This window comes from Bos indicus, chromosome 8 (assembly GCF_029378745.1).
Source record: "Bos indicus isolate NIAB-ARS_2022 breed Sahiwal x Tharparkar chromosome 8, NIAB-ARS_B.indTharparkar_mat_pri_1.0, whole genome shotgun sequence".
Classification (NCBI taxonomy): domain Eukaryota; kingdom Metazoa; phylum Chordata; class Mammalia; order Artiodactyla; family Bovidae; genus Bos; species Bos indicus.
Genome location: NC_091767.1, coordinates 24,301,782 through 24,319,376, shown reverse-complemented (window position 1 = coordinate 24,319,376; position 17,595 = coordinate 24,301,782).

The window sequence follows — 17,595 nt, the reverse complement described above, 5'->3', positions numbered from 1 at the left end:
ACCCCCATGCTATATTCTTCCCTAGAATTAGTGTCCATGATGATCACGCTGGGTTCCTTATGTGAGCAATGGGGGAGATGGGGGGTGTTTTAAGTGAAAAAGTATGATGAGATTTATTTTTAGGAAATAAAATTTTTAGGAAAACAACTCTGAATAATGGATTATAGAGGAAAGAGGTGATACCATCCTTTCAGCTGAGAGATGGCTGGGAGAACTGAAGACTTTCACAATTTGTCTGGGCATTCAAAATAAACCTAAATAAGACTGGAGCTAAGGCTTTTGCAGCAGAGATGAATGTGGGGCAGGGACTCTAAAAACACCTGCAAGGTAGAAGCAGTAGGACTTGGGAATGGCTGGATGAAGAAAAAGGAGAAGCAGAATAGTTCATTCAGGAGTTTAGCTCGATGAATGAGTGGATGGTAGGGCTACATCTATGTTGGTGCACCTTTTTTGTCTTCTAGGGAAGAGATGGCTACGATGGTGTGTATATTGTCACCCTGCTTATTTAACTTCTTTGCAGAATACATCATGAGAAATGCTGGGCTGGATGAAGCACAAGCTGGAATCAAGATTGCCAGGAGAAATATCAATAACCTCAGATATGTAGATGACACCACTTTATGGCATAAAGCAAAGAAGAACTAAAGAGCCTCTTGATGAGAGGGAAAAAGGAGAGTGAAAAAGTTGGCTTAAAGCTCAACATTCAGAAAACTAAGATCATGGCATCCAGTCCCATCATTTCATGGCAAATAGATGGGGAGACAATGGAAACAGTGACAGACTTTATTTTTTGGGGCTCCAAAATCACTGCAGATGGTGACTGCAGCCATGAAATTAAAAGATGCTTGCTCCTTGGAAGAAAAGCTATGACCAACTTAGACAGTATATTCAAAATCAGAGACATTACTTTGCCAACAAAGGTCCATTTGGTCAAAGCTATGGTTTTTCCAGTAGTCATGTATGGATGTGAGAGACGGACTATAAAGAAAGCTGAGCACCAAAGAATTGATGCTTTTGAGGTGTGGTGTTAGAGAAGACTCTTGAGAGTCCCTTGGACTGCAAGGAGATCCAACCAGTCCATCCTAAAGGAAATCAGCCCTGAATATTCATTGGAAGGACTGATGCTGAAGCTGAAACTCCAATACTTTGGCCACCTAATGCAAAGAACTGACTCATTTGAAAAGACCCTCTTGCTGAGAAAGATTGAAAGTGGGAGGAGAAGGGGATGACAGAGGATGAGATGGTTGAATGGCATCACTGACTCAACGGACATGAGTTTGAGTAAGCTCCGGGAGTTGTTGATAGACAGGGAAGCCTGGCATGCTGCAGTACATGGGGTCACAAAGAGTCAAATATGACTGAGTGACCGAATTGAACTGAAGGGAAACATTAAAATTATTCCTCAGAAGGAAGCCATTATCAAACATGCTTGTGTTAAGTAGGATTGTTTGACACAGGACTCCTCAAGGTATGAAAACACTAAGGTATATCAGGAATCATCAAGGGAACAGTGCCTTAGGCCTTGGGGGATGTCCTGGCGGTGTGGGTGTGGTGCTGGCTTGGGGGTAGAATTTTGAGCATTATTTTCCTCAGCAGATCTTTGGCAGCATTTCTGTGTCTGTCACAGGGCTTGCTCATTTGATATGCGCTGCTAAATAAAGATATCTAAAAAATTCTGAAACCAGCAGGTATATACCATAAGTTGAAAATGCAGTGTAGGTGAATACTAAACTATATCTACCTCTGGGTGGAACCAAATACCTTTTTATACAAACTGTGTACCACCCCAATTAAATTATCAGGCTCTTGGAATTGTCAGAATAAAATGTTTATCAACTGAATTAAAAAAACAGAGATAAGGTTTGATTAATTATTTCATGTACCTCTGGAAGAATCAGGGGAGCCCAGTATTTCACTGGAGCTGACAAGCGTTCAGAGTAAATTCAGCTCAGTTGATTGGGGTCTTATTTGCCCCACAGGAAAAAAAAACCACCTATGCCTCTGTTTGTAGAATCACATCAGCATTTTACATTGGCAGAAATATGCTCCCAGCTGCCCAAGTCTGTGGTTTCTCTAATCATACAGTAAAGGACTTGTGACCTTAAATAACCCACAAGGGCTTGAATGACAGAGCTGGGAATCCCTTCCTGGCAACCACAGTGGAATCTGTTGATCTATCATTTTGCATCATGGGGGGCAGGTTAACACTTGCTCTCAAAGACCTACTGGATGGTTCACTTAGTCAGTGGCAGCCCCCAGACCAATATGACCCTCATGGGTTTTGGGCTTTTTTTCTTACTCTAAATGAGCTCTTAACATATGCCAGGCAGTGTTACAAATGCTTTATAGATATTAATCTTCATTCAGTTCAGTTCAGTTGCTCAGTCATGTCTGACTCTTTGCAACCCCGTGGACTGCAGCATGCCAGTTAGGTAGTATCATTATTCCTATTTAATAAAAGAGGAAAATGAGGCACAGAGAGGTGAAAGCAACTGCCTGAGACCACAGCTTTATGTAGTAGAGAGGTAAAGATTCTGATTCCTATCTTTTCATTCACAGGGTATCCACAGATGAATTCTGTTCCTTCCAGCAGAGTTTTTCAAACTTCAGTCATTCACATACCGCACAGGACTGACTGTTGACATATCACAGGCTACCTTTAATATTGCTTATTTAATAGTTTTTAAAAAAATCAATACATTTTTTAAAGCTTTAGTTTTCTGTCAGGATATAGAATATACAAACTCACACAATGCATGTGTTAATTTTTTTCTAATCCACATGAAAGTCAATTTATAACTCTTAAAAATGTTGTCCTTGTCCTTCCTAAAATTTGCCCTCTACCATCCAGGAATATTCAGTGTTATTCTGCTTGGGCTGTAAACTAGAAGTTATTTGTTCTGCACACTAAACATCATTCAGCACAGTTAAATGTCACAGGGTACCTGCTTTGCTCAGGGCAATGTGCCAATGCAGACCTCATTCCACATCACCTCCTCCGTGCAACTGAGCCAGATAGCCAGAGCCCACATAGATTTCTGCCTGCCCTGGGTCCAGAGTGTGCATGGGTAATTGAGAGTTTTACTGTAGACAGTCCTACTTTTTCTAAGTCTTCTGTCCCCAGTAAGATGCTAAGCCCCTCCAGAATATTACCACTTGATCCCCCAAAACCACAAACAAAAGAGCCTTGAATTTGTGCTTAGAGATGGATTACGGAACACTGTCAATGCCCATGGTGAAAGTGATCAGATTGAGACACAGGAAGAGATGAAAGACAAAGCCCCCAGTCTTCACCAGGGCACCTTTCCACCATTGGCTTATTCATTTGGAATTAATAACCACAGCAGCTCTGTGTGGTAGGAAACTCAGGTGAAGAGTGGCCAAGCAGATTGCAGAAGTTCATGCAGCTGGCAGGGAGCAGAGCTGAGAACTGGCTGACTGCAGGTGAGTGGCTTTTCTACTGCAGCAGCCTTCTGCACTCTGCTTCCAGTTGAAAAAGACACTTTGAGAGGAGGAGTGAAGACAGACTTCTCCATCAGGGAGAGACGCTGCAATTCCTCATTACCTCAAAACAAGAGTCCTCTCTGCCAAGAACTAAATTAATCGGCAATAACAAACTGTGACCATTGGCAAAAGGCTATGGAAAGAGAACTTTAGCGTAGATGACCAGGGTAATTAACCACCAACACAGTTCTGAGGACCAGAGTCTTGACCAGGCTCCCATTCTCCACTCTGAGTCATCCAAATTCCGGGCTAGAGCATGGCCAATTGGTTTGTGCCTGAATGGGTTGGGCACCTGTGGGTCCAGCAGCTGCAAGGTTGTTGTTGTTGTTTTTAACCTTGGCTCCTTCACTGGGGCTTAACCAGTCATGCCTGGGAGGAAGGGATGACTAGGCTCCTGACTCTGTTCAAACTCTTGGATGGAGAGCCAGTCAGGAGCTGGCAAGCTGGAAGGGAATGCCCAAGTGAGGAGCAGAGCAGTTTCTTGGTGGCCTCTAAACACTTCAGCAGGTGTGAGGACAGGTCCTGGCTGCCACTCACTGACCTGCAGATGATATGGCTCTGTGTGCCAAGGTCCACCAGCTTCCTATCTTCTTCGTTTAGCCTGACCCGAAGCCAGCCTGTGCTGGCCACTCTGCAGAGAGAGACACACTTTACTCTAGAAGTCTCTTCAAATATGCAGGGAGAGGGGTGAGATTTTGAAGGGTCTGTTTCCAGAGGATGCAGATTGTGTTAATGAAAAGTAACTGAAGTAACACCTTTTGTCTTAAAACATCAAGGATATTGAGTTTCAGTAGGAGCAAATGCCAGTCTTTTTTAATCTGTGGGATGGTGAGGAGATTTAATTCTGGTGTGAGCTCATATTTTAGGGATTTAGGGTTTTTTCTCCACGTAAGGATAATGATGCCCTTCATGCAGGATTATTGGAAGAGCAAGGGTTGAAGACCTGCACTTAAACTTGCAGCAAATATTCAGCTCCCTTCTTTTTCTTTCTTCTTCCATGAATATCTTCTGGACTTAGAAATAATAAACTGGGTATGTAAATGGTGTCAAGTAAAAAATCATAATCTTACTCAACATTAAACTCTTCCCTTACAACCTTTTCCTTAGAAATACATTCCTGTTTTAGTCACTTTTTCAACACACATGCCCCAAAGAAAAGAGAGGGTGGAGGTTGTGGGTACATACATCAGAAAGTCCCTGGTCCTCTGGAAGGGAAAAACAAAAGAGCTGAATTTGCCCCCCAGAATATGCTTGTCCTGAACCACAGCATACAGGCTGTGAGAGCACCTTGTGAGTGTGCCTGGGGACCAAGATAATTTCCATGAGGACATTATGTATTTTGAACAGACTTTCTCCCAGTGGAAGCAGGTGTTTAACGATAATAATAGCTAATGTTTGGTCAGGTGTCAGTCTTTGAAGCATTTAATATGGTTGAACTCTTGGCCCTTCTTAATGAAATTGTTATCTTGTTATAATCTCCATTCCACAGATGAGGAATTGGAAGCACAGAGTGTTTGGTCCAAGACCATCCAGTTGAGAATTGGGGGAGTCACATGCAACCTAGTTGGAATATCTACAGCATCCAGCCCTCAGTCACTCACTCTTTCCTAACATTCAAGAGATGGGGCAGGATATGTGCAGTCAAGGCAGGCTGGCCTCTGCCTCTGCCTGCTTTGGAGATGAACAGGCATGTGCCCACTGCTGAGCTAATCTCTTGGATCCCACTCTCAACAGGCAGCTGGACTGGGCTCTCTGAGTGAGGGAAAGGGAAGTTTGCACAAGAACAGCACGGTCCAACTTTTTAAGATGAGTGCCTAAAGACAGGTCTTTCAGAGACATGGATTTAAGGGGGTGGAGTTAACAAAGACACTTGTAAGTGGGGTTGTTCATGAACTGCACAAAGTGAGGAGTGTTGTAACTAATGAGGAGGGAAATTAAATACGAAGCTGGGAAGGAAAAGCAGGCTCCAGGACTTCAGAGAGCTCTGCACCAAGGCGTTTGATTTTATCCTGCAGGTCAGTGCTTCACCAATGTTTCCACTTTAAAATCTTAAGGGAATGATTGCCTATCTCTATACGTTCCTGGTCAGGAGCCAACAACCCCAAGTGTGAAATTCCTTTGGAATTCCATGTTTCATCTTTAACAGCCAGGAAAATTATGTGTTCTACTCCATAACATATTTTCATTTGTTAATGTAAAAATTATGTTTTAAATTTATCACCAATGGCATTACAAAAGATCCGTTGTATTTATCATGTGAGGCTCCTCACCTAGAGAAGGACCCCTCCCCTGGTTTGAGAATCACAGGTCTAGACAAGAGGAGCCATTGAAAGGTATTAAACTAGGAAGGGACATCATTCAATTTGAATTTTAGAAAGCACTCTGTGGCAACAGCATAGGGGAGGGAGTAGAGAGGAGGGAAGGCAAAGGAGAGGGAGACAACCGGTTAGGAAACAGTGCCAATATCACAGGTCAAAGATGGTGTAAAAAGCCAGAAAGAAAACAGTATAGAGCCCTTTGGCTAGGTGTGTCTCTGGAGAATAAGAACCAAAAAGAGGTATTTTTCTCAAGACTGAAAGAAATGTCTAGAATTCAGTCTAGAAGAGGACCTTTGCTAGTTCTTTTAAAATATTTTTATAATCTAATGTTGGTGCTGGATTCTCAATATTCAGACTCTGCATGAGTTTACAGCACCAGCAAAGTAGGGGCACAGAGAGAAAGGGAAAGAGAAATTAGAATATACCATAGTGCCATCCTACATCTGAGATCTATGCCATTTTGAGAGATGAGGTTATCTAATGATTTGATACTGTTTTCCTTTTTACTTGCTTATGGGAGTGTAGGCACTGTAATCTTTCAGGGTGATGCTCCTTAAACTTTAGCCCAGGGGAAGGACACTGAGTTCCCATATTTTGGGAGACTGAGCAGACCAGAGGACAGGTTAGGAGTCATGCACACTCACCCAAAGACAGAAGGTTTTCTCAATTGCTGATGCACTTTCATTGGTGAGGAAAGTCACAGAATTTACTGAGTGTTTACAAATGGTTCCACTGCTGGAAAAACTGGCATACAACAGCACCTGGAGGCCTGGCAAACAAATGTCTAGTCTTCGCAATGCTACACAGGCTCACTTCTTAGATCCCATATGATGACACGGTTGGATTCTACCAATACATTTTCTCTGCCAATGGAAATAGTATTTGTATAAACAGTTAATTTGCCACTGCTTCTCACTGCAGGCATGAAACTCTTATTTTCCTTCCCAACTTAATCCTAATTAGAATCCTGGTTTTATCAAGAGAAGATAAATCGTTAATTTTCTCTGACTCTCTCCAACAGGTCTTCCTAGTTGCTAGCTCTTCATATCTGACATCCTCATTTTCTGGGCAAAAATAAAAAATAAAAACCCTAGTAATATTGGGGATAAGCTGTAAAATAATAAAAATTATAATGATAACATATCTCTTATTTAGCACTTATTCTATGCCAGAGCCTGTGCTAAGTGATTTACATTCATGGTCTCAGTTGATCTCCACAAGAAATCAATAAGATCTGTAATCATAATTATCATAGATTGAGGCTTAGAGATGGCAAAGCTGAGATTCAAACCTTGGCAGACGAATTTCGAATCTGTCTCTCTTCACCTATGAGCTATATTGATTGTTCTTCTGCCAAGAAGTTTGGGCCCTTCCATTCAGGGGATAACTCAGCCAGAATTGGTCTACACACATCCCATTTTGAGCTCAACATTTTTCTGTTGGTAGTACTTCCTGAAGCCTTTCAGTGATTCACTTCCGGGTCACCTCTACCCTCTGTGAGCCTTGTGAGACATTTAAACATCAGAGCCACATTTGTTCTTTTGAGCTACAGCACTTCTTTTCCTGGGGACATGCTATTTTCATTAGGATTAAAACTGCCCTCAGCAATAAATATTAAAAACCTGCCCAGTGAAAAGAGCAGCTTCCTCAGAAGCTTATGAGGATTAGAATTTTTAAGAAGGCCCTGCTACATATGACCACCCCTCTTCTTCACTACCCCTTTGTGTGCTCCTGCTTGGGTGTGCTTTCAGCATCAATCAGATTTGGTATTTTGCGCAAATCCGTTCATACTAATTGTCTGCCCATATTGCTGTATGCCTCGGATAGAATGGCCGGGGGGAAATGGAACCTCACTCCTTCTCCCACCCCTGGGGGGATTCAGATTTCATGTGCTTGATCTTCGTTGGTGGCGAGATGAAAATGCTTGCTATACACAGCGGCTTTCCTCCCTGACATTCAATGGCAGCCCTGCTGATGGGGGACCTCAGCCATCCTATTTGTTAGTGAGCCACCCACGGAAGACTCAGACCAGTACAAGCCAGGAATCAGCTAGCTGGGGCACGGAGTCTCTTTGTGTGTGGCGAGAGACTTGTGCAAGTTGATTATTTGGGATATGGATTGTGGTTCCACTGCTTCATGGTATGAGAATAGTGATCCCCAGTTTACTTGTCTATAAAATGAAGATGATAACACCTACTGATTGGGGCTGGCTGCTGAAATAATTAAAGGTCTTATATAAAGTGTTTAGCATAAAGCTTGGAGCAGAAGAATGCTGAGTGTTAGCTTTACCCCGCTCCGCTCTCTGGCTGGAAGCCTTAATGGAAGATGAGGTATTTGTTATCCACGTTCCTAAACATCCCCAAAGACCTGTGGTTCCTGCATCGAAAACCACATTCACTGTTCCCAGCTAGTTGGGTGTCCTTGGGCCTGAGCTTCCCCATATGAATATATGAGTGTGGAATTTTTTTTTAAGTATATAGTAATTACATTCTTGGACAAATGGTACATTTTCTAGAAAAACACAGAATTCTTTCAGCACCCAAAACTGGGTAGGAATTGCTTGATATATGGGTAGCAACTCAGAGAAACTAATGATTTACAATAAATACTGTAAAGAAAAGTCTGGGTAAGCTCTATATTTCATCCCTCTGGCAATGAGCTATACAAAGGTTTGCATCTTAAATCAACTGGTGGTTGTGCACCAGAAGGATGTGGTCTAAATAGATTTGTATGACAGGGCAATTACTCATCATGGAAAGGATCCCAGCTGTCATCACGGCTTCTCCCTAAGCAGTCAGTGAGCAAGCAGTTAGGAATTACAGGGTTGACCTCCTGTTTACTGCCCCAAAGTTCTCTGAGTCAGAGTCACAGAGGAAGTTCATCAGCAAGACCCAGGGGGTATAAAGTGCAGTCCGTGCCCACAGCTGGCAATGTGACATCTAGGAGGAACCTGTTTTCCCCACTCCTTCTTGTGATTACTGGTGGCGATTTTGGCAGGGGACAGAAGAGCCATACTGGTACTCCCCCAATTCAGGATCTTCATGGGCTAAGGACTAGCTGTGGGGGGTGCGGGACAGGGGAGGGCAGCATGGAGAGGAGCAGAGACTGTAGTCTTGGGGACTGGAATCCCAACTCTGCTAATCACTGACTGTGTGACCTGGGACAAGAAAACTACATTTCTCTGACTATTTTCCTAGCTAAAAAATGGGGGTGATAATTCCTACTTACAAAGATCATTGTGAATGAATGTGTATGAATGTGGCTGGTACTCAGCGGATGTCATTCTGTCATATTAATTATAGTTAATATCCACACAGTGCTTCTATATGCCAAGAGCTACACTTAGCACAGGACATGGATTTTGCTCACAACAACTCCCTATTTTACAGACAAGGAAAGTGAAAGAACAGAGGGCTTCACTGGCTTGCCTGTGCATAGCTAGATGGAGCTAGCAAATGGCAGAGACAGGCTTGACCAGGCAGATTGGATCCAGACTGCCTTGCAGTTGTCACAGGGAGGAAATTTACCTTGGATTAGAGCTTAGGGAGCACCTTCTGTGCTGCCTGTAAATAATCCTCAAGGATTCTACTCAGTCTTGCTGAAGAGCGAGATAGAAATCTCAGAAGTCACCATGAAATAGAAACCCACAGACCTGCCACAGAAGCTCAGAGGGAGTTGGTGACCACAGGAGATACCTATTCCTTCTATGGCTTCCAGCTCCATCACTTTTTGCATTTGGGCACAGGCAGGTAGGCAGGTGTTCTGCTTTGCACCACAAGACTTAGACATCAGAGGAGTAATATTTAGACCAATCACACTGTCACCCTGTGCCTCCTCAGCACTGTGTGTACACAGACTGACAAGCCTGCACTGCCTCACCAGCAATTAGATCATGTCTCTGTACAACTTGTGTTGCTTCTGTGTTAGGAAAGAAAGAGAGAAAAAAAAAAGCATTTTCTTCTACACTGTCTACTGCTTTTTTCCCCTCAGTAAAAATAATCAGTTTAATATCCACTTGAAAAGATCATAGTGTAACGCCAAGAAAATCCACCGATGACCCAAGGGGATGATCAGACATGAAAACAGAAGTATCTTTCCTACACTTACTGTTAAAGCAAACCATACAAGACAGGTACTCTTATTAAACCCATTTTGCAGATGAGGAAACAAGGTAACTTCTCCAGGATCTCATAGGCAGTCAGCAGGGACTTCAGCTCAGGCAGTCGGACTCTGAGAGCTCATGCTCTTAACCACAGAAAGGACAGGTAGGTGACGGGGACTCCAGATTGGTTTATTCAGAGTGGCTGTCATTGAGGAGGCCACAGAAGTGCCTGACCTTCCCTCTTCTTGATGTAGAGTGGCCAAATCCTTCTTCCAGATGTTTCTGCCATCCCTGCCCGCTCCCTGCATCTGATGATGCCAGCAGGGTTTGCCTGTAGGGGCTGACTGTCCTGTACATAGCAGGGTTCTTATTAGCGGTGGCCTCCATACACACACTCTGCCCACGTGTAGAACTGGCTTCATGGGTGTGCATTCACACAGTGCCATGCACTGGGGAGGGTGCTGTGCTTGGTTCAATGCCATGCTGTTCCTATCTTGAAATTCTTAATAACTTTTGCCATGTTTCTCCAGGCCTCAAAATTATGAAGCTCATTCTGCCTGCTTCTTTGGTGTTCATTTTATGTTTGTCAAAGTCATAAGATTGTGCTTAGGTGATTTTGTGTGGCAAATCCCATAAGAGAGGATTCCCTACAAAATGCATGGAGAATGGTCACTGCAGGTGATAACGTGGCAACTAGCCAAACTGTAGAACACATAACACATGCTCACATTGGAAAACTAGGGCTGTGACAATAGGTGCAAGATTAAGACTATGCCCCTGAGACTGTCCTCCAGCAATTAGCTGTGTATCCACAGGTCAGCCCAAGTCCACAGCCGTGTCCATGTGGTAGATAACCTGCTGTCAGAGAAATGCACCATTATGAGACATATAGCTTTGTTTAATGAGGTTTTAATGAGATTATGAGCTATCAAAGTTTTCATACCTGATGTAGTAATCCTACTTCAGAGGATTTAGGTTAAGGAAATCCTTTTTGAAAAAAGAAAAAAATGTAAAAAGTCTGATATTCAGTGGGGTAGCAGCAAGAATAAAGGAGAAATGAAACTAAATATTCAGAAACACGGGATTGGTTACATAAATTATAGATCTCAACTCAATGAAAAGTATGTGGAGGTTGATGAACTTTTTATCTAAAGGGCCAGAGGGTAAATATTTCAGGATTTGTAAGCCATAGAGTTTCTGTCACAACCACTGCGTTTTGCCATTTGTAACAGCCATAGGCAGTACATAGACATGACTGAGTTCCAGTGAAACTTTATTTACAAAAGCAGATTGAGCTGGTGAGAAGTAGTTTGCCAACTCATGGCGCCATCACTGAAATGACAGTTATTAAGACTGTATTAACAGGAGATAGTTAATGAAAAAAGCAGGATAAAAAACAGCATAATCTCAATAATAGCAACTGTTTATAAGGTATTTGTCTATATTTTTTAAGCAAGTAGTAGTTGGGCTGGAGAGCTAGGATTATGAGATGATTTTCTTCTCTTTGCTTTGAGGAAGATTTTCCTAGTCTTGATATTCTTTCATATATTTAACTCTGAATATGTACAAAGTAGGTTCAGGTCCCTTCAAAACAAGTCTTTCTACCAAGCAGTCAAAGGATGATGAGAAAGCATGGACTGTGCTCACACATAACAGGCTTTTCTCCCTAATCTTTAAACTGCTATCTTTAGATGTTTCCCTCTGGCTGGCGTAAAATCACTTCGCTGACCTGGGCTCAGCTGGGCCTGTGGTCACTGTGGTGGTTGCCCTTTTCCAGGGAAGCTGGGTGCACCACTGGGCACCCGAGAATTTGCGATGGGGAAAGGGAGGAAAGAGAGGTGACATTCTTTACAAAGGAAGGAGAACAGTGTTGACTCTGTCTTACCACGAATCCTTCCAGTTAATAACTGAACACAAGCTATCACGAATCTGTGTTACGAGACCACCTGCCTAAAAGACTCTCTTGTTTTGTTTTGCTTTATTGAACTATGGGGTGGTCCCCATTAGTGGATTTCACTGTATACAGATTTTGTCAAAGCCATTATTATATTTAAATTTGTTGAGCTGGAGTTTAATAAGGGATTTATCCCCAAAGGAAATCGACTTGCCTTTGTATATGTGTTCATTTCAAAATACAGTATCTTGTCTCATTAAATCCCAAAGAATGGGGGATTATAACAGAACAAAGCAGGCACTGCTTTTATTAAGCAGTCCCAACAATGTGCTGTGAAGACGGTGAGCTTTCTTTTCTTTCTTTGGGATTACATAATTGAACTTGAGTTGATATAAAGAGAAGATTTCTGAAAGAGGCAAACTTGAAAACAATATCATTTCTTAAAAAAAACTTTTTTTTTCTCTTTCCTTCAAGGATCTAATACTAAATAAGAGATTTTTCTTTCTAGTGCTCCAGTCTGTTAGTTAGCACAATGAAATAATTTCCCAAACTATAGCTCTTGTTACCAATTATTGTGGAAATAGATGGGCTATATCCAAAGTCGAGCATTGAAATGTCACAATAAAATTCATGGAGAGAAGAGTGCCTGGAGCAGTCTCTTTAATTTTAATCTGAGTGTATCTGATAAGCACCTCAAAGATAAAACATTACCATTCCCTTCATCCACAATTGACCATAAAGTCTAACTGGGAGGCTCTTTTCCCTTTGTATAAACTGTTGCATCCTGGAAATCATCCATGGCAAGTATGGGGACAAAGACAATCAATCACCTGGCAATCCTAAAAGTAGAAGGGCTTAGGGAGTAGTGATAATAATTAAACTTGATTTGAGGGCTTGCTCTGTCACTTATACTATATATGTGTACATGTGTTCAGTTGCTCAGCTCTCCAGGGTCCTCTGTCCATGGGGATTCTCCAGACAAGAATACTGGAGTGGCTTACCATGCCCTCCTCCAGGGCATTTTCCCAATCTAGGGATCAAACCCAGGTCTCCCACATTGCAGGCAGATTCTTTACCGGCTGAGCTCTCTGGGAAGTGCATATGCCTTATACTATGTGTTAGCTCATTTAATCTTCTCAGCAGCCCAAGGTGTAGACACTAATGCTTTACCATTTTACAGATGAGGAAATAAGTTCAAATATCTTGCCTAAGGTCACAGAGTTAAGAACTTGCTTTTTTTGAAAAAAAAAAAAAAAAAAAAAACCTTTTATTTTACATTGGAATATATAGTTGATTAACAATGTTGTTAGTTTTGGGTATATAGCAAAGTGATTCAGTTATATATATATACATATATCTATTCTTTTTCAAATTCTTTTCCAATTTAGGTTGTTACATAACATTGAGCAGATTTCCGTGGGCTAAACAGTAGGTCCTTATTGCTTTTCCATTTTAAATACAGCAATGTATACATGTCAGTTTCAAACTCTCTAACTAACCCTCCCCTACTCTTCCCCCTGGTAACTTTTAGTTCCTTCTCTAAGTCTGAGTCTGCAGTTTTGTAAATAAGCTCATTTGTATTATTTCTTTTTAGATTCCACATATGAGATATTTCTCTTTCTCTGTCTTACTTCATGCAGTATGACAATGTTATGAAGATATTGAGCAAGACTTAAACTCAGGTCTCTGAGATGTTCAAAACCTCAACTCATCCAGCATGTTGCCTGCCCAAAGGGAAAGCTTCCAAAACCTTGGGAAGGGGGTGCATTTCTTGAGTGTATTGAAGGAGGCTTTTCCCAGAAAAAAGTTCTTTTGGGTGGAGTGGAACAAAATAATTCTACCTTGTTGGCCAAATGTGAAATTATTCTATGAAACTAAGGGCCAATGATTGAACCAGGTGCTAAAGATGGAGTAGAGATGGAAAAAGATAAATAGTTCAAAATGATCAGAAATTCGAGGATCTCATTCCCTGCTTCTCAAAAAATAAAAAACTTAAGGCTATTGATCATATATATGAAAATGACCTGAATTCTGGGGGTGGGAGGCATAGGATCAGCTGGTAACTAGCATTTTAATAGCTTCTCTTAGGAAATTCATGTATGTCATATCACATACATGCACTTATACACAAGCGTAGTCACTCAATTTATCTGGCTTGATAGTGGACTACATGATATACTATATGTAGTATATATGTATATATATATATATATATACACATTGACTCTTCTTTAATATTTTATAGTATTTTAATTTCAAAATTTAAAAATTCTAATTTACCTACCTTCCTCACTTAAAGAGCATGTTAACCAATGTTTTCTTAATGACAGGGTAGTCATCAGAAACTACGTATTCTTGTTTTCTAAAATGTATACCTTTAAGTCTCATTGAGGTCTAGGGACTATCTGCTCCTACGTTACATGACACCAGGCTGCTATTCTCTTGGAAATATATAAGCTGCAATTTGGAAAATTCTTTGTGGTGCCAAGAAAATAATACGTACTTTGGAGATTTAAAGACCTGGATTGATTTCCAGCTGTGTGTTTTTGGGTAAGTCATTTAAGTTCCATGAGCCTAAATTTTTCTCATCTACAAAATGGGAATAAATTGTAATACTTGTACATATGACTTGGAACAAAGTTAAAAATGTAAAGTAAATGGAAATTATTCTTACTATGTCACCCTTTTTGCCAGTATCCTGGCTTTCTATTAGCGCTATTTACTCTATAAAATCCTCACTATTAATTAGCTTACTCTTTCATGCTGTGGACTGACATACTAGGTGACAGCTGGTGGTGGCTCAGTGGTAAAGAATCCACCTGCCAATGAAGGAGACACAGGTTTGATCCCTGGGTTGGGAAGATCCCTTTGAGAAGAAAACAGCGACCTCCTTCAATATTCTTGCCTGGGAAATCCCATGGACAGAGAAGCCTCGTGGTCTACAGTCCATGGGGTTGCAAAGAGTTGAACACAACTTAGCAAGTAGATGACAACAAAGAATAAATAGGCTCTGAGCAAATAATAGGCATAGTTTTCATGGCTGCTTAAAATCAGACTCCCTGTTCCAGATTTGTGTTCTAGAATCTTGAACAGGATGATAAACAAGTTTCATCTTGTATGCCAACTCTGATCTCTTGGAAGTGGCTTCCTGGAATGTTGGCTTGAAAAGAACTCTGCACTCCAGTCCTGGCTCAGTGGGAAAGACGGCAGTGATCAATTAGTAATGTCTGCCTTGGGCAAGGGATGGAGGTGGGGTGAGACGGGTGATATACATGTGCCACATATTTGCTGAAACTAATCTAGGTTCTCAAGCTTTCCTATCCAACTCAGTTATCTTCATATAAACGAGGGGGTATGTACATGTATGACTATAAGTAAGTAAGGTCTCTCAGTCGTGCCTGACTCTTTGCAACCCCGTGGACTGTAGCCCACCAGGCTCCTCTGTCCATGGGATTCTCCAGGCAAGAATACTGGAGTGGGTTGCCATTTCCTTCTCCAGGGGAACTTCCCGACCCAGGGATCGAACCCAGGTCTCCCGCATTGCAGGCAGACACTTTAACCTCTGAGCCACCAGGGAAGAATATGTATGACTATATGTGTATACAAATCCACGAACATATCCGTATGTGTATATAAATCCACTTATATATCTATAAAGTATCAATTTTATTGAAGTCTGAATGCATTGGGGATTCTAACATGACATGGTTTTATTTTTCACTAATCACTGTTCTAAACTGTTACGTCAGAGGCCCCTTTGGGCATATCCCATTAGTTTCTGTTAAAAATGTAGCTATTTAAAAAGGAATTAGTTCAGCCCACTTTGAAAGTCTAACCCCAAAACTATTACAGATCTCCTCTCCTTTTCTCTGCAGCACAGGCTTAGTCTATATTTCAAGAGACTTGCAGAAGTGAAATCAAGTGGGTTTCTCCTTTAATTCATTTTCCTCCTTTCTCTCCTGGGTCAGACTCTGGGACACCTTCTCTCCCTCAGGCCCATCCAATTCTGGGTCTGTAGATCCTCTGGAAAAGGAAAGAGGGGAGAAGGTAGGGGTCCTGACTGCCTGTCTATAGTCAGAGGCATCTTTGATCTCTGGCTTGGTCTGGTTTTGTCTGCCACTGGTAGCCTGTGCTCATGGGATAGTCTCTTCATGGTTTCAGGAGGTGATGGCCATCTTCATTCCATCCCTCTATTCCTGAAGGGCAGTCACGTTACTTTTGTAGACAGAGTTCCACACGTTCAATCCCTTCTCCAGATGGGGTAAATATCAGTTGGGAGACACCTTGGTAGCCCCAGAGTTTCTGCCTCCTGCTATGAAGCCCTGGGGAATCCTTTTACATACTCTCAATGATAAGGTGGGTGGGAATTCGTGCCTGATTTCTTCTCAAGCACAATAAACTGCTGTGGGCTATCTTGCTGTCATCAGAAACTTCCAAGAACGAGACAGATCCAAGACTCTATAGTCACTCAAGCCCCAAACTCTAGAGGATGCGTTGAGCTCTCCCATTTACTCTCTCTCCACCCTCTGCTTCACCATGCTGGCAGGACCAAAGGGAGTCTTCACGGTGCCCATCAAAAGAGCATGTATTTAAGTGAAGAGATGCTAGTCTTCCCTTCATTGGGGAGCCTTCAATCTCTAAATCATTCTCTTGAACGCTCCTTTATGTTCATATGATTCATTTATAGCTGTACCTTTTGAACCTGATACTGAGACTAACATCAGCAGGTCAGGCAGTCAGAAGGGAAAGAAGGAAGTAAAGTAGGGGAGAGCAAGGATGAGCCACAACCCACAGGGATGAAGTGGAATCTGGGTCAGTCTCTCACTGTCTCCAGCTTCAAAGACAGGACTCCTGAGAAGCTGGTGCCTTTTGTCATGGCACAGAAGGCACGTCTGACCCAAGAGTTCAGCTGAAGCAGGAAATCTCACAAGAACAAAAGAGTCATGGGCTGGGATCTTCTGCCTTATGCCTGGAAATCAGTGAGCAGGTTCCAGCAGAATGCTTGAGCTGCAATAGCATCTCATCTTCTGAAAGCAAAGATGGCTGCTGCCTCACCTCTGCCTTTTGTTCCGAAGAGAATTTCTCTTGTGGCCAACCCTAGCCCAGACCTTACCAAGAAGGGGATTCTGGGAAACTTAGTTCCAGCTTAGTTACGTTGATCCAGTGTAAAATACCCCCAGGCTTAAGACTTTTAACTCCAGTGTTTCTTTCATCCCTCCATGACCCTGTCTTCCTGTCTTCTCATATAGATGTGAATGGATATAAGAAGTGGGGAGTGGATGGTGATAGCAGAGCTAATCTCTTAGTAGACCTGGATGAGAACCAGCCCCAGGGGTTGGAATGTAGGGTCCCTGAATCTTGTTACTTACAGTTTCAGGCCCCAGTCACCATTTCCAAGGCAGCAGGAAAAGTCCCACTAAGACTGTATTTGCATAAGATTGTATTTTATTATAGCACTTAAGCTTCTAGCTTACAATCCCATTACATGAGATTTTTTTTTTCTATTTTAAATGAATTTTTCTGAGTGGGATGGGATCAATACTGGACTGTGCTAGTATAGCTTTAGCTATTTAGACATTTCTATGATCACCTGAAAATGTTCACAAGTGTAATAAGCAATTTTTAAAAAGTATACATGACAATTTCACTAATGTAGGTCTGCACCACAGAATGCAAAATCTAAACCAGTGCTTTTTAAACTATGAAAGGAATGTAAAAAATGATATCAAGTAGATCCTTGTTTATCCTAACTATATAATCCATCCCCTTTCTTAGCA